We start from the raw sequence: 23,982 nt of genomic DNA, 5'->3' as shown, positions 1-23,982 counted from the left end.
GAGTGGGGGAGGAATAAACTCATTAAACTCTGAGATTTGACATGCTAGAAAAACTCACATGGCATGCTACTATAACTGAGCAAAATTTAATTAGTGTTTGCTAGTAAAATTGCCTAAATAATGTTGAGTGGCTGAGTGGCTTTCTTTGTTCAGTGAAATCAAGTTAACAATCAAAGATAGATAGATGGATGCATGGATTAATGAATGGATGGATGGAACAATAGAACAATAGAGATAATAGTAGAACAACTGAATGAACAATGGATAGATAGATGGAAGAACAGAACAATAGAATGATAGAGAAAATGATGGATGGATGGACAAATAGAAAGTATGATAGAACAATAGAATGAATGGATGGAACCATAGATGGAAGGACGGACAGAAAGAATAAACAAACAAACGAGATGGAACCAAGAAATGTTGTATGATTTAATTTTCAATCATATGATCAAATGTTGCTTGTCCCTACAAAAGTTGTCACTGGGGTGGTAACTTTTCAAAAGGCACACCTCTGTACCTTTTGAAAAGTTACCGCCCAGTGTCAGCTTTTGTACCTTTTTTTCTGAGCGTGCAGAATTGTATTGATTTAATAAAAGGTGAACACAACTTGGTGACTGTCTGCTCTGCATTCCTTACAGGAACCAAACGGAAGAGCTTACACTACTGTTATGTGTTAAGCTAAAATTCCATGACAAAATAGCCCCAATCCCATTCATATTTCACATTATGAATACACTTGAATAAAATAAACAGAACCTTTGCTCGAGAATTACTCATTTTAATCCCTGCTGGCCACATGTAAATAACAATGGAAAGCCAGAACAATGCTAGAAATGAGATAGTAGGGTGAGAACGAGTTCTCCTCACTGATAAAATCTAAATTCAATTATTGTTCAATTTGTTTATAGCACAATAATATGACATCTTTAGTGTGCCAATATTACCACCAAGAACCTTGAGTTGTTTATTTTGTCATTTATTCCATCAGTAATTGGCAAAATTCGGCCCATTAAGAGCTAATGTAATTATGACGTTAAGAGCTTTGTGTTGTTCCCCAGCGTGTCAGATCACGGCCGGACCCCACCAGTGACACACTGTTTTCACAACTCACAGAAAACAACACACCCCTGTTTGCCAAAAGTCATTTCAGTGGATCGGCACAAACTGAAATTGTTCTTTCAGGGTACTTTCTCTCAGTGTGGCACTAAATCTTTTAGAGGGTTCTAAAGCCCTCAAAGCAAACCTCATAGGGACCATTTTTTTTGCCGCAAACAGATCATGTCGCTAAACTATTCTTTGTGTCATGAGTCAAAATTAAGATAAAAGACAAACTTCTCTTTCTTTAAATTATTAACACATCCATGACAACGATGATGTGTGGGAGCATACATCAGGGTACGGTTCAGTCAGCATCCTATAAACAAAGTAAAACAAGCAAATTTAAACCAGACAAACAAATGGAAAATAAAATTATCGCTCTGTCTCGTCTCCTCTCTGGACATTATTGTGTAAATGTGTGTGTGTCTGCATTTTTATGCAACCCAGAAGTGCATTAAAATCACACACAACCCTAAGTGGTGTGATGTTTGTTTTGACTGGTTTTATACATACAAACAAAGTATGTCAAGCGTTATCAAATGTATTGATTTACAGCATAGGGTTATACCACAGTTATTTAACACAAATGAAAATTTTATGAAGGTTTTATACGCAGAGGGAAATAAAAACATTGTAAGCCTACGTTTTAGGCCCATTAATTGTAATGATTTAATGTAGTATCATACTCGAGAAAACAAGAACACACGAGGCTTTTTGAAAGAGGTAAGTCTCAAAAGACTTGTCGATGCGCTCAACGGGATCGCGTATCGGTCTTTTCAGATATTTGTTTGCATGAACAGGGGAAGCAAGGCAAGACTCTACTCATACCCCCCGGAACAACCCTAAGGGTAAGAAACTAACTATAGAATAGGGAGCTCGCGTCGCGTCAGGGCGTCAACAAGCTCTTCAAACTTGCGGTAATGAATTCTGTATGATATTTTCACAGCAATATTTCTCATGCGCTTCTTTTGCGTACTATTAACGGAAGACCTATTTCTCAAGAGTAAAAAAAAAAAGCCCGAATGGTGAGAGAAGTGGGATCACTAAATGATGTGAGATTCATCACTGCAATGACGGACATTAGAATTCACGGTAATTTTAACTAACGGGCTTGTCTCAATCGATTATATTTAGCTGTTTTTGGACTTATGTAAGAAGGAACTTTTACTGCATGTCTTAGTACGAGAATTAAAGATGACTGAATGCGCTCCTGTGCTTTCTCAGCAATTTTCCATCCGCGCCAGAGAATAAAGTTGTAATTGAGAAGGCGGGGCTTTTGTTCAAATGCTTCTTTGGCTGTCAGTGCCAGAGATTTTAAATGTTATTTCTGAAACTTTTCGACGATACCATAAAAAGCTTAATACCAACGGCTGAATAACTATTTGAGACACAGAAAAAAATGACAGTGATACATCAGGTTTCCATTAACCTTTATAAAATGCCTTCCTGGGGTATGCTACCATTTAAAATGACAGTTTATTTTCTATTGATATATTAAAAGGTGCGCAATTTATTTGGTTCTCATAATGACCTTAAAGAATATAACTAACAAGATATTTTTTCATAACAATGTTATGCCTATTTCTCAAGAGTAAAAAAGAAAAATGTTGTAATAAAAAATAATAATTTTCTTAATATAGCGTAATTATAAAATACCAAAATTATATAAGAGAAATAAAGTTGTCAATCACATTTTTTTTTTAAGTTTTGAAAGTTTATATAGTCTGGATATTTGTGAAGTCACACACAATTTTAAAAGTCTCAATCCTGATATAATAAGGTAAAGCTAGCAAATCTAAATCAGAACATAGTCACAGTCAGATACCTTGTTTTTGTGGCACCAGAAACCCTCTTATAGTTACATCATGATGTGAAATTTTTGAATCACTGAAAATTTTTTTTTCAGGATTCCTTAAGTTTAAAAGGTCAGAAATGAGAAACAGGTTCATGACTTATGTCATTATTAATGTCTTAATAATAATAATAATCACACTTTAAGTGTAGTTTATGAGTCACTATTGATGAGAAAATAGGATATGAATATGTCATTATAATGTCAGAAATAATACACTTTATGATTTATGAGGTTGAAAAGTGCAACAGGCTGCAGATTTTCTCTGGTGTGCTGTTTGTCTCTGAGGGTTTGGCTCTGCCTTCAAACCAAAAAATGTCTCTCTTTTTTTTTTTTTTTTTTTTTTTTTTTTTTTTTTTTAAATCCCATGGGTTCTGTTCAGAGGAACAGCATTTATCTCACATCTGCAATAGACTCCTCTCCCTGTCTATTTTCAGGATTTATACTGGTTTACCATAATTTTATCTTATAATATGGCCAACTGTGCAACTATGTCTTAGTATCCATGCTCTGAATTGACTGGGCTAGCATCTTTATTCCTAGTTCAATACACTTTTGAAAATGAAGGTTTTTTTATTTATGGTTATGGCATTTATGGTTCCACGAAGAAACTTTAACATCCATGGAAACTTTCCATTAAATAAAAGGTTCTTTATAGTGGAAAAAATGGTTCTAAAGTGTTCTTAACACTAAGAAGAACTGGTTCTTTTAAGATCTACTCACTGAAAGGTTCTTTGGGGAAAACAGAATGGCTCTTCTACAACATGACTGTAAAACCTCCCTTCGGGAACCTTTATTTTTAAGTGTACAGAAGGAAATGTTTGGAAAAACTCACAGTAAACTCATCAACCCCGCTGATTTCTGCTTCATAGTTGCTGAAGCTCTGGGTTCGCTGCTCCAGTTTTTGTTTTGGGTATACTGGGCCAATTCTCTTCCTGCCAACCACACCCAGATTAGCATTGTAATGATACTGATGATAGCCAGACACAAACAAGAGCTTAGACAAAGGTGAATATCCCAGCATTCCCATCACCCTTTGGCGCCGAAGCATCACTTTTCATTCTGTTGTTATGTTAGTGTTCCTTTCAATTATGAAAGGATAACTAGGGCTAATTAATATACAAAAATAAATAAAGGTTAAGGAAATTTTTAATAAACAAAGCTCACTTTCCATGACCCCATCCAGTTTCTTCGGCTGCTATTTTCTAATTAAAAGGGTTTTGTTGAAGCGACATTAAGTACTGTTCCAGCTGTCTTTCCCTAAATGTTTGGCAAGGTCAGTCGCCCACAACTGTTTGTGTTTGTTTTGTCTTTTGGTTTTATGACTTGTGCTTGAATAAGGAATGGTCTGAGGATTGCCAGCCATCTTTCGGTCTACAGCAATGTGCATATGGGCTAAAGGTCATAGAGCTGTATAAAAAAATAAAATAAAATTACATTCGCTAACTGAAATTTGCTACAAAATTTTACAAAAGCTTTCATGATAAAACATATGCACATATAGTAAACATTTTGGATAATTGTTCTTAAATTGTTGTAGGGGAATCAAAAAGAAAAAAAATAGTCACCGATTTAATTTTCACATTCTACATAACAGATTTCTAAAACATATTTTAAATAAAATGAATATATATATATATATATATAATATATATATATATATATAATATATATATATATATATATATATATATATATATATATATATATATATATATATATATTAGTGCTGTCAAACGATTAATAGCGATTAATCGCATCCAAAATAAAAGTTTTTGTTTACATAATATATGTGTGTGTACTGTGTATATTTATTATGTATATATAAATACACACACATGCATGTATATATTTAAGAAAAATATGTAATGTTTATGTATTAAATATATTTATATATGATATAATCTATATGAATAGAAATATATACATGTAAATACATGTAAATATTTTCAAAATATATGCTGTATGTATATGTCTTTACATACTAAATATACACAATAAACATATTATGTAAACAAAAACTTTTATTTTGGATGCGATTAATCGCAATTAATTGTTTGACAGCACTAATATATATATGAGATGAGTTCGTTAAAACAAGCCTTTAATTAAATTTAAGCCTTTATTAATTTAATAAACTGATAGATATAAATCACAGATGTATTATACATAAAATTACAGATGTATTCTCTGAAAAAAAAAAGCCTTTAATGTAATTTAAGCCTTAAAATTCATCTTGTTTTATAGATGTTTAGATATTTGGACAAATTCTCCAATTAAGGAAAATCTTTTTTAGCAATCAAATGGTTTTTATTAATTTAATAAACTGACTAAATGATTATAAAATGATTAAATGGGTCCAAAAACAGCCATTAACATATCCTGTACTAAAATACTGAGAAATGTGCGCTGTCAGCTGTTCTCAGAAGTTGATGTTTCATCAATTTCTTTCATAATGAACTTCTTAAAGTTGTTTACTGTAACATGTGACCTCTGACCACAATCCCTGTATCTGCAGAAGTACAGCATGGAGCTTTGGTATCAGGCACTTGTTACTGGGGAGGACTGTTTTGATTCATTTGAGCTTCTCTCCGCCCTGCTTTCAGAACTGTAAACGTGGACACGGGTCACATCCTGTTGTAATTGCTTTCCCTACATGCAACAGACACTCCTAATTATAAATAGCTTTGACGAATGAAAGGCATCATTTCCCTTGGAATAAAAATGGAGGAACAGTACTCGTAAATAGATGTCTTCTAACAATGCTCAGTACTGAGAAAGCTAGGAAACCCAGAGGGATTTCTCAGTGTCACACGAAAGGACACTGCATTTGTGTCCAATGAAACGCACAAATATATATTCTAATATGCAGATTTTTTATTATTGTCAGCGTTGAAAATAGCTATGCTGCTTAAAAAAGAACCTTCAAAAGAATGTTTATTTGAAATATAAATATCTGTAAAATTATAAATAAATACCATAATTTTTGACTAATTTAATGCATCAAAGCTGAATAAAAGTTTTTTTTTTTTAAATAAATAAATGTAAAAAAGTTACTGACCCCAAAACAAATTTATATATATATATATATATATATATATATATATATATACACATATATATATATATATATATACACATATATATATATACACATATATATATATATACATATACATATATATATATATATATATATTATATACACATATATATAGACATACACCATATATATATATACACATATATATATATTTTTAATATACATATATATATATATATATATATATATACATATATATATATATATATATATATATATATATATATATATATATACATATATATATATATATACTATATATATATATATATATATTATATATATATATATATACTATATATATATATATATATATATATATATATATATATATAATATCTATATATATATATATATATATATATGTATATACAGCTAGGTACATTTTTCATATAATAGATATTCCACCATGCATGTGCAAGGAATTACACAACATCATCTGACCTATGCCAAGTTTGCTGTACAGCTTTGGTACGTTTGTGCAATGTCTGACTGCCCCTGAAAAGCATAGAAATAACATTCTAGCACCCTAATGTAGCTTAAATAATAATTGGCTGGTTCAGTCACATCTTCCACATCAGTGAAGACGTGCATTGGTTTATTCTAACAGTCTGGGTTGTTGAGTTTAACACCTAACAACAACATAGCAGTGACAAAGTCAGTGCACTTTTAACGTCAGAGAATCATTATCTCAGAAATAGAACTTGAAACCTACATTCATAAATCTTGACAGTACAACATTAAAGAATCATGCTTTTCCTTTGTCTTCGCTTGCCAATCATGTCATCGTCTAGTGAAGGTAATGCAGTGTGTCAGCTGCTTGACCTTTTTTGTCATTATCCTGATGGACATCCTGGGAACAGACAATAGCCGAGAACAAAGCAAAGCAGCGGTTCCCAAGCTTTCTGTGCCATTGTTCCTCTCACAATAGTACCATACAGCCCACAGGGCCACGACACCTGCAGTTCACTGTAAATCCCTTCCAAAAAAAAGCTGTGCCCATTCTGAAGGCCACTGCAGTCAACCCTGGCACAAAGAAAAGAGCATAAGATGATCTCAGATGTTAGGTACAAATGAATATCAAAACAGCTACTCCATAAAGCATATAGACATAATGTTTCATATTAAACAAACACTACCTAGTTAAAGAAATAAATAAATTTTTATTTTAATGCATTAAAATGATCAAAAGTGACAATTTCTATTGATCTTCAAAAAATGTATCACAGTTTCCACGGAAATGTTATACAGCACAATTGTTTTCAACATTGATAATAAGAAGAAATATTTCTTGAGCTGCAAATCAGCATATTAGAATGATTTCTGAAGGATCATGTGACACTGAAGACTGGAGTAATGATGCTGAAAATTCTGCTTTGCATCACAGGAATAAATAAATATTCTAATATTATGTACAATATTAATGTTTAACTGTATTTTTTTTATTTAATAAATGCATCCTTGGTGGTCATAAGATATTTATTTCAAAAATCTCACTAACCTAAACAATATAATAAATGTGTTGTGTTGCTATTATGTTGATTTATTAACAACTTAATAAATCAACACAACAGTTAAACCTTATTTATGTCCGTCTCATTTAGATCTTCCATGTTCTTTTAGCCTGATCTGACAGAAAAAAATTTCAATCTGTTTATAATAAAATGCTACAAACCGCTCATAAATGTGTCCAGAGCCAAGACTATTTGTCAGCACGTTTATGAGTACACAATCAAGACAGCTCTGGAGGAAGCTAAACATAAGCAGGCCCAACCGCACCCGTGCTCCCCTGAGCTCCGGTCCGGACGTCACTGCCACATTTGCAACGAGTCCCTGCAAAAAATTACTTTCGTAAACATAGCATGAGCATTACACCTCTTGATCTTTAACCTTTGATCTTCAAGTATATCAATTTAGCTATCCTTGAAACACGAAACAAATCACCCGCAATGCGACTAGGGCTATTATTGCTGATGCCAAGGTACTTAGGAACACAAATTTATGCTTTCCATGTTCCCACCTAAGCAATTGACCATGTGGAAATAGTGAATCAGACTCTAGTGGCTGTCGAAACATCCTCAATGGCTTCCTATGAGCCGCCGGCCCTTCTGCAAATTCCAGTAAACGAGAATTGTATCTGTTGCCCTCAATGTTAAGAATCGTATTCAGTCAAATCAGTCTGGCATGTATATGAAACAGTCACCAGGAAGGATGCAAAAGTAAATTTTCTTCCTCTGTTATTTGCCCTCGTCTTTAGTACTGTGAAAAAGGGACAACCTCATTGGACTTCCCATTATTGTTTTGCTTGCCAAGTTACACTGTTTTTTCCAGGTACCTCCCTTTGTCTCCCATGCAGGGCCCCAGGTATAAACCTTGGGAGGCAGAGTTTCATTGTGAGAACAAAAGGTTGAAGAGTTGAGTTCCCATAAAAGAGTAATCACTGCTCTTCTTGACTCAGCTGTGTGCTACTGTGTTTATTCTCAATTCCTGAGCAGTAGCTGAATGAGCAGGAGACTTTTAATCTTCCAGCTCCGGAGGGGCACACAATACTGGGAATCACCAATCCATATTAATTCCCAGGACGGACAGAGTGTGAACTCCAAACTAGTGCCCCCACCTTCATTTTCACCCTCCTACGCCCGTCCCAGATTATTCTCTTTGACATTTTCTCTTGTTCAGTGAAAACTGGCTAGGTGCTCATGGGCACCATTGGCCCTGTGGATTTTCAGAAAACTTTTTACACTTTCTCATTTGTTTATTTAATTTGCATGCCAATAAACCATCACAAGAAAATTCTGTCATTTTTACAATTTTTCTGAACTAACAAATACCATTCCACTATATTTGATGTAATTATTTACTATATTTGATATGGTGGAAAGTAAATTTTAAACATTTTCATAATAAAATGGTAGACTCCACAGGTCTCATTTCATGGTTAACATAAGGGTTATTATAATTAACTAAAATTCATCTTGAGAAATAATTTTTCACGTTTTAATAATATTTTCACACTTTTTCATAATTTGATAAAATGACAATTATTTGAAATAATGCACAACAAAATATTCTGTTCATAAGTCATATTTACGTTAATTTTTATATTTTCTTCATACAAGATGTCTCATATTTCAGCATGCTGACACTGGAGAAAAAAACTAATAAAACAAATAATAAATATCACAATAAATAATTTCACATAATAAATATTCAAATGGTTTATGATTAATTTAACCCTTGCTTAGATTATCATAGTACAAAAATGTAAATAATTCACATTTTATAGAAATATAAAAAGTTGATGGATTTTCATATTTGAAGACAGAAAGCCTGAATTTGTGACGAGAATAAAATATTCTAAAAAATAAAAAGTTCAATGCATTAAGAACAGCAATAACAAGAAAGAAAGAAAGAAAGAAAGAAAAAGAAAGAAAGAAAGTAGTCAAAGAAACAGAGAACAATAGGAGGTACAACCGTCAAATGAAATGCTGCATTGCATTATTAAATTTCACTATGATGCTGAGTCCTTCACCACGGGGGGGGGGGGGGGGCAGTATCTTGTGGTAAAAGCGTGAATTTGTTTGCAGCACCATTGTTAGAGCTAGGTGTGCTTTGGGATTCAGAGTCTCTATGGCCCTCTCTGCTGGGTGAGCACATCACCTGTCCAAAAGCTACTGACCCATTACATTGGCCAACTCCTCTTGGTTTCTACGGCAACACCTCTGGAATGCCATTGCATTTTTCCTCTAATCCTCTCTCCTAAGCAGAGCTTCAGCTCTGTGATTCCTACAAATCCATGCTATGAAAACAATGTACTCAGCATTCAAGGATGTTAAAGCAAGCATTAAAGACAATGGTTTTGTTTTGATTTGAGAAACATTATAGATGATTATTGTAGTTACAATGTATGTAAATTGCTGTACTTTCTCATTTGCTAAACAAGGGAAAACGAGTGCAAAAGATTATCATGTTCCATTTTCAGAAAATATAAATCATCCATGGACAATATATCCACAAATACATTCCTTCAGAAGTCTCAGGGCCATTTTTCCACTTTTTAAATAAAGCTCACTCACCTAACAAAGATTTGCAATGGCTAAGTAAACATTTTCATGGGAAGTGGAATGAACTGGCGTATGTACAAATCACTCACTTAGATGATTGGAGAAAGCACGAAGAGATCCGAGATTAGATAAAACTGCAATGCATTTCAACAGAGGTTTAAGAAAAGCAGCTACCACACAAAAAGCAGCATTTTTGTTTCGGCACCAGTGACCACTCTGTAATTTAGCAAGACTCGCCTAAAATAAAATATGAAACTTGTATTTCATTTGGACAAATTGCTATTGAGGAAAGTTTGTGTGCTGGACCACTAAGTACAAAATACAGCACCGTGTTGGCCATAAACACAAGACTGTTTTACTGTGGGAGTCTGTCTGAATGTCAAGTAGCTGTATTTGACATTTATTACTAGAAATCCTTTTGTTCTTTAAGTTTACGACAATGCTATGCACTCATCTCACCTCTTATGTTAAGCTGACAATTCAGTTTTATTATTTTTTTACATGACAAACCCTCCCACATCCTGTTGACAAATCAGCAGATGATGAAAGCCAAACCATGTTAGACAAAATAAAAAATAATTAGAATCTAGGAACTTAATCAAGGAACCAAAATACAGTAATTATGTTACAATTTGCAGTTTAAGAGTTCATGTTGACTTTTGTTGTTAGATAACAAAGGCGTAGCTTTTTATCACTGGTGGAGACCACCCTTCAATTGTTTGGCGAATATTTGGCCAACAACTTCATGAAACTTTGCTTTATAATGTCTATAACTAAGGCATCATTAAAGGTGAACTGTGTCATATCTTTAGTACTAACACAACATAGCACATACATATCAGATTGTCCAAACAATGGTCTTTATTTGAACTTCCTGTTCATCAAAAAAAAAAAAAAAAAAATCCTGAAAAAATGTGTCAGGTTTTTAACACTAATTAGTCAGCATATCCGAATGATTTCTGAAGGATCATGCGACACTGAAGACTAAAGTAATGAAAGTTATTATAAAGTGTTACCATATACCATATATGGAAATAAATTCAGCCTTGGTGAACATAAAAGACTAAAAAAAATTTTTAAAATCTTTCCACATGAATAAAGCACAAATACATTATTTTGCAACAAGAAAATACAATTTAGTGTGGAAAAAACACTTTAGTGGAAACCAGAAAATGAAAAAGCTTGTGTCTGGCCAAATATAAACATCAACAGTTCATAATACACTGATTTATAAAGTCCATATCTGTGACAGTGGGTGTGTAAATTAATGAAATATTAAATATAGCTGTAGTTAGCTAGCTAACAACAGAATTGTAAATAATATAACTAGGAGCTGCTGTTATATATGTGAACATTGTGGCAGCTTTAGCTTTACTGTCACACTGGTGTTAATTATGATTAAATTGTTAACTTGAATGTTACAAATACACTCTGAAGTATACAGTGGACAATGATATGTTTAAAAAAAAATAAATAAAAAAAAGGTATCCCCTAACATAAATTTCTAAACATTACACTAATAAGATGAAGAACTAGCTTGAATCTCAAAGAAAGGTCATCAACTCAAGTTCATATCAGTCTCAAGAATTCTAGTATCTGCAAAGTCATCAAAATACCAAATGACTAACATCAATCATCTCTGTTGTATATTGTTCTGTGAGTATGGAGTTAGTGAAGACCACATGACTGATCTGAACATTCTATCGTCAAATCCCTTGTGCTCCAGTGGGATTCAGTCTAATAGCAAAACTCTTACAAATAAATGTGTCTCCTTTGTCTACTGTTATTTCTCTGTAGAGCCATGATAACATGGTAATGCTGGTAAATCTTAACATCACAAAATATTTGGATTATACTTTCCTTCAACAGATAAACCTACTTTCAACAAAGGCATAATTTTGGGTAATAACCCCTTGATCTAAATTTGATCTTTAAACATTTTACTGTAAATCCAGCCTCTGAAAAAAAGCACAGAGGAGTCAGGTAAGCCAGATGTGTTAAATAACTAGAAAATCCCTCTGCCGTGAAGCTCAATTACCCTGGTTCAGCAAACATGAATAGAAGTACTTATGCACTGAACGTCAATTCAAATTATGTGACTTTTTTTAGTAATAGTAATAAGAATACATAAATTGCAATTTGATATACATTATTTGTTGAAATGTTGAAAGCAATGACAAGACATTAAGATCTTGCATGCAGTATATTAAAATAATCTGTTTATAATAATAATTAATAATAATAATAATAATAATAATTTAGCAGAATTTTCATGCTCATTTTTACAATGTAATGAAAATGAACAAAACAGTCATATGATAGTTTTGTGTGTAAAACACACTGAAATTAAAGCCTATATGAATTGTAAATCAATTCATAGCAGCCTGTGGCGGGGTGTGTGTGTGTGTGGTGGGGGGGGGGGGGTGTAGGACTACTCCTTTAATTAATGGTTCTGTAAGTCATATTGTCAGGTCATGTTAGGATGATTATGTCACAGTCAAAGGCTTTTGGAAAGTTTTACCCATGCCATGAATGAAGCTATGAATAATAATACAATAATACTATTCAGTGTCTCTAAAATGAAACCGTAAAGTTATAGTTCACATTTACTGTCATCAAGTTGTTCCAAACCTATATGAATTTATGTCTTTTTCTGAACACAAAATAAGATATTTTGAAGAATTTGGGTAACCAAACAGTTGCATAGTATTATTATTATTTATTATTTTTGACCACGCTGTAGAAGTCAGTGGGGACTTTAAAATATCTTTGTTAAAAAAAATAAAAATAAAAAGTCATACAAAAAGTCAACAAGATATTGCTTCATAGTGTACATTCCCTGCACCTTTCTGACTCAACCAGCCATGTTTTTACTTTCAAAGCTGGAATCTGCTGATGGGCCCTGGTGCAGAAATAACATGTGCATTCTTCCCATCTAGTGAGTAAGAGGGAATGCAATTAGCACGTATTAGAGAGAGTGGAGTAGGGCTGTCAGGTTGCTGGAGAGAGCCCAGGGGCCAACCCTAGTGAAGCCCTTCCTAAAGCATCGCCTATCTTACTTTAGGAGGCTTTAATGATCTAGAGCTGGAGAAATGTGAGACAATATACTGGCCTTGGGCATGCAAGGCCTTATTTACAGTCACATGACATCCATGTACAAATTGTGGGTCAATATAGGCTTTAGCTCAGTCAAAGGCTTTAACTTTAAAATCCTGGCACCATAAGACAGAGGGGAACACCTGCACATTTTAAATAACTGTTGACTGACTGGAAATGACCATGATTATACCCTAATTAAATGCGAAACCCACACAATACACTTAATTAAGCCCTTTTCCTATGTAGAGCTGAATAATGAATTTGATTTTCCATAGTAATTTCATTTATCTAATTAAAAATCTGATTAATTAATAAAATTTAAGTATCACTGTATCAAGGTGAAGGCTCCAAAATCTGAACCTAGTAAGGAAGGATAGAGAGATTGGTAGAGAGATAAAATAACAGATATATTTATTTGATCAAAAATACAGAAAAAAAAACAGTAATATTGTGAAATATTATCACAATTTAAAATAATGGCTTTCTATTTTAATATACTTTAAAATATAGTTTATTTCTGTGAGGCATCAGCTATTACTTCATCAGTCTTCAGTGTCACATGATACTTCAGAAATCATTCTTATATGATGATTTATTTATTAGTGTTGGAAACATCTGTGCTATTTATTTTTTATTTTTTATTTATTTATTTATTGGAACCTGTGGTACTTTTTTCGGGATTCTTTGATGAATAAAAAGTTAAAAAGGACAGCATTTATTCAAAATATATATGTATGTTTGTATACGCTGCTGTTCATCATACATTTATAATAGTACTTTTTACCATGTTTTTGACTCTATTTCTAGGTCACTGAAATACATATAACACATATAAATGTAGATTTTTAAGTATTAAATTAGAACACAAACATGTTCACTCAGTCTTTTGAGTCCCACTATAACTGATATGTGCTTGACATTCACATTGCAACTTTCTTTTATACTAACCTACTAAAGACAGATTTGCCTGCCACGTGGCAGCTGCTGAGAAGTCAGTGTAGAAACTTTGGGAAAGTGGCAGGCATGTTATCACACTGAGCTGACCTCCGTTTGTTCAGGGTGAAATACTGGACTGAGCTCGGTAGGTTAGGTCTTTATCCTGCTTTTACAGGTTTACAAAATGAAAACAGTGCCTGATATTTTAGGCTTTCTGTTTCATTTTTGAGGAGTTTTTAAATACCGAGGTCTTGGCCAAACACCTGTGAGCTGGCTCTGTGTTAACACCTTACACTATCCATAAAGACATCTGCAAAGCTCAAGTGAGATCTCACATGTATCTACTTTATGATTGCCAGTATTAAGAGCTAAAACAGAGCTAAAATGTTGCAAAGAAGATTTTCTCAGTTTAAAGGGATAGTTCACCCAAAATTAAAAAAAAAAAAAAAAAACATAATTTACTCGCCCTCATGTTGTTCCAATCCTGTAAGTGCTTCTTTATGAACACAATGAGACCATTTGAAGACATGTTCTCCTCTCTGCAACACACACACAGACACACACACACACACACACGTTAAACTGATTTAAGTACAAACCCGATTCCAAAAAAGTTGGGACACTGTACAAATTGTGAATAAAAACAGAATGCAATGATGTGGAAGTTTCAAATTTAAATATTTTATTCAGAATACAACATAGATGACATATCAAATGTTTAGACTGAGAAAATATTGCTCAAGTTTAGGAATAGGAATGTTGTCCCATTCTTGTCTAATACAGGCTTCTAGTTGCTCAACTGTCTTAGGTCTTCTTTGTCGCATCTTCCTCTTTATGATGCGCCAAATGTTTTCTATGGGTGAAAGATTTGGTCTGCAGGCTGGCCATTTCAGTACCCAGATCCTTCTTCTACGCAGCCATGATGTTGTAATTGATGCAGTATGTGGTCTGGCATTGTAATGTTGGAAAATGCAAGGTCTTCCCTGAAAGAGACGACGTCTGGATGGGAGCATATGTTGTTCTAGAACTTGGATATACCTTTCAGCATTGATGGTGCCTTTCCAGATGTGTAAGCTGCCCATGCCACACGCACTCATGCAACCCCATACCATCAGAGATGCAGGCTTCTGAACTGAGCGCTGATAACAACTTGGTTTGTCCTTGTCTTCTATAGTCCAGATGACATGGCATCCCAGTTTTCCAAAAAGAACTTCAAATTTTGATTCGTCTGACCACAGAACAGTTTTCCACTTTGCCACAGTCCATTTTAAATGAGCCTTGGCCCAGAGAAAACGCCTGCGCTTCTGGATCATGTTTAGATATTGCTTCTTTTTTGACCTATAGCGTTTTAGGCGGCAACGGCGAATGGTACGGTGGATTGTGTTTACCGACAATGTTTTCTGGAAGTATTCCTGAGCCCATGTTGTGATTTCCATTACTGTAGCATTCCTGTATGTGATGCAGTGCTGTCTAAGGGCCCGAAGATCATGGGCATCCAGTATGGTTTTCCGGCTCTGACCCTTACGCACAGAGATTGTTCCAGATTCTCTGAATCTTTGGATGATATTATGCACTGTAGATGATGATAACTTCAAACTCTTTGCAATTTTTCTCTGAGAAACTCCTTTCTGATATTGCTCCACTATTTTTCGCCGCAGCATTGGGGGAATTGGTGATCCTCTGCCCAACTTGACTTCTGAGAGACACTGCCACTCTGAGAGGCTCTTTTTATACCCAATCATCTTGCCAATTGACCTAATAAGTTGCAAATTGGTCCTCCAGCTGTTCCTTATATGTACATTTAACTTTTCCGGCCTCTTATTGCTTCCTGTCCCAACTTTTTTGGAATGTGTAGCTCTCATGAAATCCAAATTGAGCCAATATTTGGCATGAAATTTCATTCTATTGTGAATAAAATATAAGTTTATGAGATTTGTAAATTATTCCATTCCCTTTTTACTCACAATTTGTACAGTGTCCCAACTTTTTTGGAATCGGGTTTGTAAACTGTTTGAAAACATTCAAAAGAATGATTCATTCATGAATCAGATATCTCTACATCTCAAATGAACTTTTATGATTTTAGTGAATAGTAACCTAAATTTACTATATTTATCAAACTGAGTTAAAAACTATTTAAAATAACTATAATATAATATTTATAATATTTTATTATTATATATACTATAATGCTATACTATTAAAACTATAATATTGATATTTAATGCTATATAGGGGAAGTCGTGGCCTAATGGTTGTGGGTTTGAGTCTCAGGCCAGCAATACCATGACTGAGGTGCCCTTGAGTGTATATATATATATTTCATTACATTGAAGGAGTAGAAGCAGCAGAGTAGTAAAAATGACATAATTCTCACCAATACCTTTAAGTCTTCCTTTATAATTCCTGCATCTCTAGGCCAGCATGGTGGTAATATGGGCGTTTGTTTTATAGAATGAATAAGAGAAGTGTGTTTGCTTTGGGTGCAAGATATGTTAGTGCTTAGCATATTAAATCAATGTTCTTGTTTGCATTTGAAGCAGCTGTATTAAAACAAATGGTTGAATATTGCCGGAGGATAAACATGAATAATTACGAAACATCGCCATGCTGTAGATACTCTGAAGAGAATTCATCTTCGGTTATGAGGCACATGAAGTGAAGTGTTTGCTTTGATTTCTAAACACAGCTGTTAATCACTGCAAGACCTTCAGTCTGCCTTCCAAAGCTGAACAGTCAGTGTTTTCAAATCTTACATTAGGCTCTTTAAATGTACTTACAAAGTGCTTTGAGATGTACAACTCTGATGAAATATGCTCATCACTCTTTCTGTGCTCGTAAACGAGATGAGTCTAAGAACGGACAATATTATTAAAGGGATAGTCCACCCAAAAATCATTTACTCACTAAGAATGTTGGTAACCAAATGGTTTCATTCCCATTGACTTCCATGGGCAAAAATATATAAATAAATAAATTGAATTCAATTCTTCAAAATATCTTCTTTCATGTTTCACAGAAGAAATGAAGTCATACAGTTTTGGAACAACATGAGAGTGAGTAAATAATGACTTTAAACTAGGAATAAAAGTGCGCTCAGTCATTTTTTGTGCAAAAGATTGACACATAAAGAAACGTACCTTAAAGTGATGTACACTCACATGAGATGAAGAGCCAAGTCATTTTAGTCTTCTAGAAAAGCTGTTTTATTCTTTATAAAACAGGTCTGCGGCTCATGCCCACCGCCGTATTGAGATCACATGACTAGTTTGTTGTAACAACAACATGTTTGCTTAATACATATCGCTTTCAGAGCTCAAGGCGCTTTAGAAAGCATAAACATCTAAGTACATCTAAACAGAACAAGCAAATGAAACAATATAACAACATATACAATATACAAATCACAGACACAACATAACAATGGAGCCTGAGTCAACAGCGGAGTCTGAAGTGATGGATTGGCATGTACGCGACCAGACAGTCCAGTGGAAAAATAAAATGTCCAAACAAACAGTTTTCCCACTGGAACGCTGGAAAAAATTGCGACGCAGCTCTCATGCCACAATCCAAGTATAAAGGGTGGGATGTCAAACGCGGAGCACAAACGCACAACGGTCACAGCAGAAGTTAGTAAACAACTTCATGCTTCCACACCAGTAGGTGTCAGTATGAGGTCTAAATCAACTGGGACTGAGTGCAACTTTAAATAAATATCATGCTTTTTTGCTGAAACTCATTGTTTATGACTCATCATAAGGCCTTCAGGGAGTTTTGTCGCGTGAAGGATTTGTTACTCCCTCTGCTCTCTGAACAGGGCCGAGCTCCAAGCATAATGTTTCTTGACAGAATCAGCCAGGGCAATGCTGCAGATTCAAGATCCTCACGATTGCCCGCTCTGACCCTCTTCCCAGAAATAAACAAACACACGTGCTCATTGTAAACCGGCCAAAGACACACACAGTCAGCCACAAAATATTTAGTATCACTGAGATTTAAACATAATTTGTCAGAATTCGAATTTGCTAAACATTCCTTAATGTCTGCTCACGTCACGGAGAGAATTACTCTTCGGAGGGCTGCTAAAGCCCCTCAAATCCTGCCTGAATCTGATTACGACAAAATCACTTTCCTGTAATCCTTCTCCTGGAAATGCACAAATGCAGTGGTAAAGATGTTTCTTGCAATGATCTGATTCATGGCAATTTGAAATGTTCTGTGTTTCCACATCAAAAACAAGCGATGGGCCCCTTAAGCTCACTGTCTGGTACAGCAAGCTTTGATTGATTCAGAGTTGCCTAGTGACTGACTGGTTTGAATTTGTTGTAAAATCCTTCATCCCAAAACGGAGTTTCCAGATTTGAAAATAAAAAGTTTTGTGTGCAGAATTCCAGAAAATTTTTTTTATTTATACACACCAAAAAGTCCAAAACTTTTCTTGAGCAATGAATCATCATATTAGAATGATTTCTGAATGTGTCACTGAAGACTGGAGTAATGGTTGATGAAAATACAGCTTTGCATCTCAGAAATAAATTGCATTTTAAAATATAATAAAACAGAAAACAGTTATTTTATATTGTAAAAATATTTCACAATATTACTTTTTACAGTAATAAAAAAATCAGCATTGATGAATCTAAGAATCTTCTTTCAAACACAAACTTTTAATAAATAAAAATAAAAATAAAATTAATTGCATGATACGGAATGATAATTTCTTAATTTAACCGCATATTATTTTTTCAATAATAAACCACACTAAATTAAAACATTGAACTGAGAAAAATCATGACAAGAATAATGCTCTCTCACATTATGCAATTGGTGAGATCTAATTGCTTTGTTTCTCATGACAGTGCGACTGGAACCGTTATTAGATGTCATGTACTTCATAAAAACCCTCACCGTTAATCTCATGGCCTTTGTTTCACCCTCACCATTGATTCAAAGCAGCTTTAAAAAAAAACAAGATGCACAGTTTAGACTGTTTGTAAGGCATGTAAACCACAGGTGTAGTTCAGGACAGCCTCCAAACCAGCACAAGACTGATACTACCTGAAAAAAAAGAGAGAGAGAGAAGAAAACTAGTTAGGGAACAGACACGTGCTACTGTTTAAAACTAAGAAGAGGAGGCGGGTGGGACAGAAAGAGTCTGGGGAGGATTCCCTTCACCACCCATTGAGTCTGTTATTGCATTTCTCACAAATTAACTAATTTCTCAGAACTCACAAATGAGAACTTCACCTCCAACACAACAGACCTGTAATGAGTAGCATGTGCTTATTGTTTCTTTTCCTCACTCATTAAATGCATTTGACAGCATCGTGCAAGCAGAAGGGCGGCTTTTTGCTAATTAGTGGTGCTTGTTAAAACAAGAATCACTATTACTATTTTGCACACTTAGAGATTTAAACAAACCCCAGAACACCCTAAAACCACCTAGATTAAAATAGGAACTACTTAGTTACACACTAACAACTACTCACAGCAGCCATAGTAGAAACCTTATTTGTTTTTTTCTATAAAGAGAACATTTTTTTTTTTATTTTGCACTGAAACTCATTTTCTTTAGAATATGTAAAAATCTAGCTGGCTACTTTTTGCATTGACACCTAGTGAATTTTTTTCTGCTTCATTCCCATGACAAGAGATTGGGTCTGATCACAGGTGTGTTTCACAGCTGAATTGTGTTGCTCATCAAAAAGCACAAAATATTTTGACATGCTTTTAAATTATAAAAAGTTCACCTCCAAATATAGAAATGAGTTGATTAAATAATGATGTAGTCCTCTTGTTGTTACCTTCCCTTTTAAGACAAACCAGAGCTGCAGGCTCACTTCAAAGAGAGAATATGAGATATTATCACATCCATGAAACTGATGACGTATGTATTTGACGTATGTCAGCCTTTTTAAAGAACACGTGTTTGGTCACTGCTAAAAACTTCAATATCTCTGGGATAAATCTATACTTTGTGCCATCTTTATCAAAGACGTTTGATGTTCTCTGCCTTGAAACTACATCAAGAGCTTATTACTTCTCTAGTCCTACAATGCACAGGGCCTTTTATAGCAAAAAGCTGTGACTTCATTACACAAGTCAAGTCAAGTCAATTTATTTATAGAGCACAACATTAACACAACCATTGTTGATCTAAGGTGCTTTACAATAAAATGTTACCTAAAAAGCAACAAAGATCAAAAATTAAAGGGGAAATAGATAAAATATAAATATGTACATAAAAACACATCAAAAGTTCCGTACATAGCATCACTCAAAAGCAAGGGTGTAAAAATGAGTCTTTAAGTTTGATTTAAAAACACAAAGTGATGGAGAGGCCCTGATAGTAAAGGGTAAACTGTTCCAGAGTTTAGGGGCAGCAACAGCGAAAGCTCTGTCACCATTGGATTTACAACGAGAACGAGGGACAGATAAAAGAAGCTGGTTACAAGATCTTAATGACCTAGAGGTTGTATATGGCTGGATAAGGTCACAGATGTAATCCGGGGCTGACTTATGCAGTGCCTTATATACAAAAAGAAGGACCTTAAAATCAACTCTGAATTTGATGGGGAGCCAGTGCAATGAAGCAAGAATAGGAGTAATATGCTCCCTCTTTTTTTTTCCTGTCAATAATCCGGCTGCTGCATTTTGAACCATCTGAAGCCGAGATTGAGTGCTTTGAGGAAGAGAGTTACAATAGTCCAGCCTTGAAAGAGATTAGTGAGTGGATGACAATTTCAAGATCTTTTTGAGATAGAAAATGTTTTACTTTCGCAACAGATCTGAGGTGGAAGAAGTAATGGATCGAAATGGACCCCTAGATTTTTTACATGGGGTTGTAAGTTATCACTAAGGGAGCCTAACCTACTTGTAAGAGTAGTATTAAGTGCAGCGGGGCCTAGCAGAAGCACCTCAGTTTTGTCAGTGTTTAGTTGCAAGAAATTGTTAGCCATCCAAGTTCTCACTTCGTCAAAACATGAGAAAAGAGGTTGTAAAGAGTCATTTTCGAGTTTGATAGGAAGGTAAAGTTGCAGGTAATCGGCATAGCAATGATAGTTAATATTATATTTCTGGAGAATGGAGCCTAGGGGAAGCATGTAGAGCGAGAACAATAAAGGGCCAAGAATAGAACCCTGAGGAACACCATAAGGGACGGGTGCAGAAGGTACACAAAAAAGAAGCAGTATAGCAGCAACATAGACACTGCTGGCCCATCCAACAGGCAGGTTGTCGCCTAGGGCCCCGCGGCCGTGAGGTCAAAGCCACTGGAAGGCAAGCCTGCAACCTTTAGCCAAAAAGGCATAACGGTGCTGTGATTGGTCTGCTAGAAACAAACAAAGGCTCTTCTTCTTATTATCAATGTTGAAAACAGCTGTGCTGCTTAATATTTTTGTGGAAACCATGAAACATTTTTTTCATAATTTTTTTACTCATTTGACTCATTTGAAATGTACATTGTTACACAAATCTTTTGATTAATTTAATGCATCCTTTTTGAATAAAAAACTTGAGTTAAAAAAAGTTTTGAGTAAAAATCTTATAATGTAATAATAATATAACATAACATAATAATATGGTTTAATATTTTGTAATGAAATAACACCCTTTTCAAGCCAATGTAAACAGCTGTTAACAGGTCTCTTCCACTGGTCTCTGTGAATCATCAGATCTTAATTTAGACATAGAAGCAAATCATGAAGTGACGGAGTTGTGCTGTCATTCGCCTGCAGATTCCTGTAATTATCACAGCATTATAATCCACATCCTAAACATATCCACAGCTTATTTTGTGCTCAACACATGGGAATGGGACAGCGGCCAATGTGTTTTCAGTTCTTGGATCTGTAAATGGAGGTTTTATTTGACATGGAGCTCTGTTCACATATCAAAGGGCCTTAATATGTCCCTTCCCTGTTGTATATTTGTTTCGGGTGTTGTTTACGATGAGTCATGAACTGGTCGTGTATATTACAATGCTTCCCAGCAGTGGTACAAGTCAGACATTATATTCTAACTATAGCTGCTATGTAATATGTGGTCAGACAGTGCTGAATTCAGTGGTCTGTGTTAATAGCATGAGTAAATGTTTACAGAGCTGGCAGCCGTTGGATGGGTGGGCTATCAAACACAGGCCTGGATGTAGAGCGGAATGTCTCATCACGTGCCATGATTCAGACTTTGCAGTGATGAAACCACATTTTCTGTATGTTTGAATAGTGTTCATACAGAAAGAAAATGTCTAGGTTGTTAATATGGTCATATGGGGGGAAAAAAAGTTTAGTTTATTTAGAGTTATATTCATTCACAGAATAATTTAACCTAAAATGAAAATGTACATATACACATTGCTATTGAAAAGTTTGGGATCAATAAGATTTTTTAAAGAAGTTTCTTATGCTCATCAAGGCTGCATAGATTTGATCAAAATACAAAAAAACAGTAATATTTCGAAATATTACTGCAATATAAAATAAAAGCTTTCTATTTTAATATAATATATAGTGAAGCTGAATTTTCAGCATACTTACTCCAGTCTTAAGTGTCACGTGATCCTTCAGAAATCATTCTAATATGCTGATTTATTATCAATGTTGGAAAAAGTTGTGCTGCTTAATATTTAACTGGAACCTTTGATACGTTTTTTTCTGGATTCTTTGATTAATAAAAAAAAAAGCATTTATTTAAAATAGAAATCTTTTGTATCTATATCTATTTTTTTGGAATGAAATTAATATACAGCAAGGATGTGTTAAATTGATAAAAAAGTGATCGTAAAGACTTTAGCTGGTTGAAGTTAAATATTCATTTATAATATGATTTAAGTAACAAATTAAAGGCAGAACAAAATGAAACATTAGAAAGAGGACTAAAGAGTTAAAATATACTTTTGCTTACTCATGGATAAACTCTTGTGAAGTGCATTTCCCACAGATGTATCACGGGACTTTCCTGAAAAACATAAATTAATTCAATATGAATATATGTGCACTCTGGACAATAATATTTTAATAATATCTCCCATTGCCCCAGATTCTCAGTTCTCTAAGCACATGTTTTTTGTCATGCAGTGACACTGGACGTAAGAACAAACGCTTTGGGTGAAAAGAGGTGAGGAAAGGTGACACAGAGTAAGGAACATAAATCTTTTTAATATTCTCAACTAATGGTAAACTTTAAAAACAGAGAGAGGCAGAAATGTTCACACCACTTTTACTATAATAACAGGGAAATTATTAAACTGCCATTTTATTTTACTTTGTTTATTTGAAGAGTTTCATTTTCCTTTAGTTGATTCTAGAGACATTTACTGGTTGATTTGCTGCAATATATTTTAAGAATCTGGAACAATCCACTCAGTGCTGATGATTTAAAAACATTACCACAGTCATGTTTATATTCAAACAGCTAAAGTACACTTGCAAGTCAGAGAGAACAGCCAGGAGTATGATAGTATTAAACTTATTTTCCTTTTCAGAGCAGAGTCTGCTTAATAGCTGAGCTAAATCAGCTGATAATATGCATAGCTTGAATGAAATGTAAGACAATTTGGATACAATTCATGACAAATGCAAAAATGTAAATGAGTCCACATATTTTGGAAATTGCAGCCGGTCATCCAGGTGTTGCATGTATACAATTCACATAGCATGCAAAGTATGCATACTACATATTCCAAATGTAAACTTGCATAAGGACAAATGCATTATACCAGCTGCAGTTATCTCAAAGCGTACTGCCTCTGTCTTGAATTAAAATGACAAGGATAAACTAATGTGATTTTTGAAGGAGAAAATGTTTTAAAGATATAGTTTGTTCTCCCA

At 34.2% G+C, this 23,982-nt stretch overlaps 1 long non-coding RNA gene across 1 annotated transcript; it reads right to left on the bottom strand.

Annotated features, from left to right (window-relative positions):
- Positions 1-3,323: 3,323 nt before the first annotated feature.
- Positions 3,324-23,112, bottom strand: LOC122149020. The gene is made up of 3 exons (XR_006162796.1): positions 23,057-23,112; positions 6,882-7,082; positions 3,324-3,888 (listed from the first exon to the last, which is right to left on the bottom strand). It is a non-coding gene; the product is annotated as an uncharacterized LOC122149020 (long non-coding RNA).
- Positions 23,113-23,982: the final 870 nt, after the last annotated feature.

This window comes from Cyprinus carpio, chromosome A20 (genome assembly GCF_018340385.1).
Source record: "Cyprinus carpio isolate SPL01 chromosome A20, ASM1834038v1, whole genome shotgun sequence".
Lineage (NCBI taxonomy): Eukaryota > Metazoa > Chordata > Actinopteri > Cypriniformes > Cyprinidae > Cyprinus > Cyprinus carpio.
This window is presented reverse-complemented; position numbering and strand designations above follow the sequence as displayed.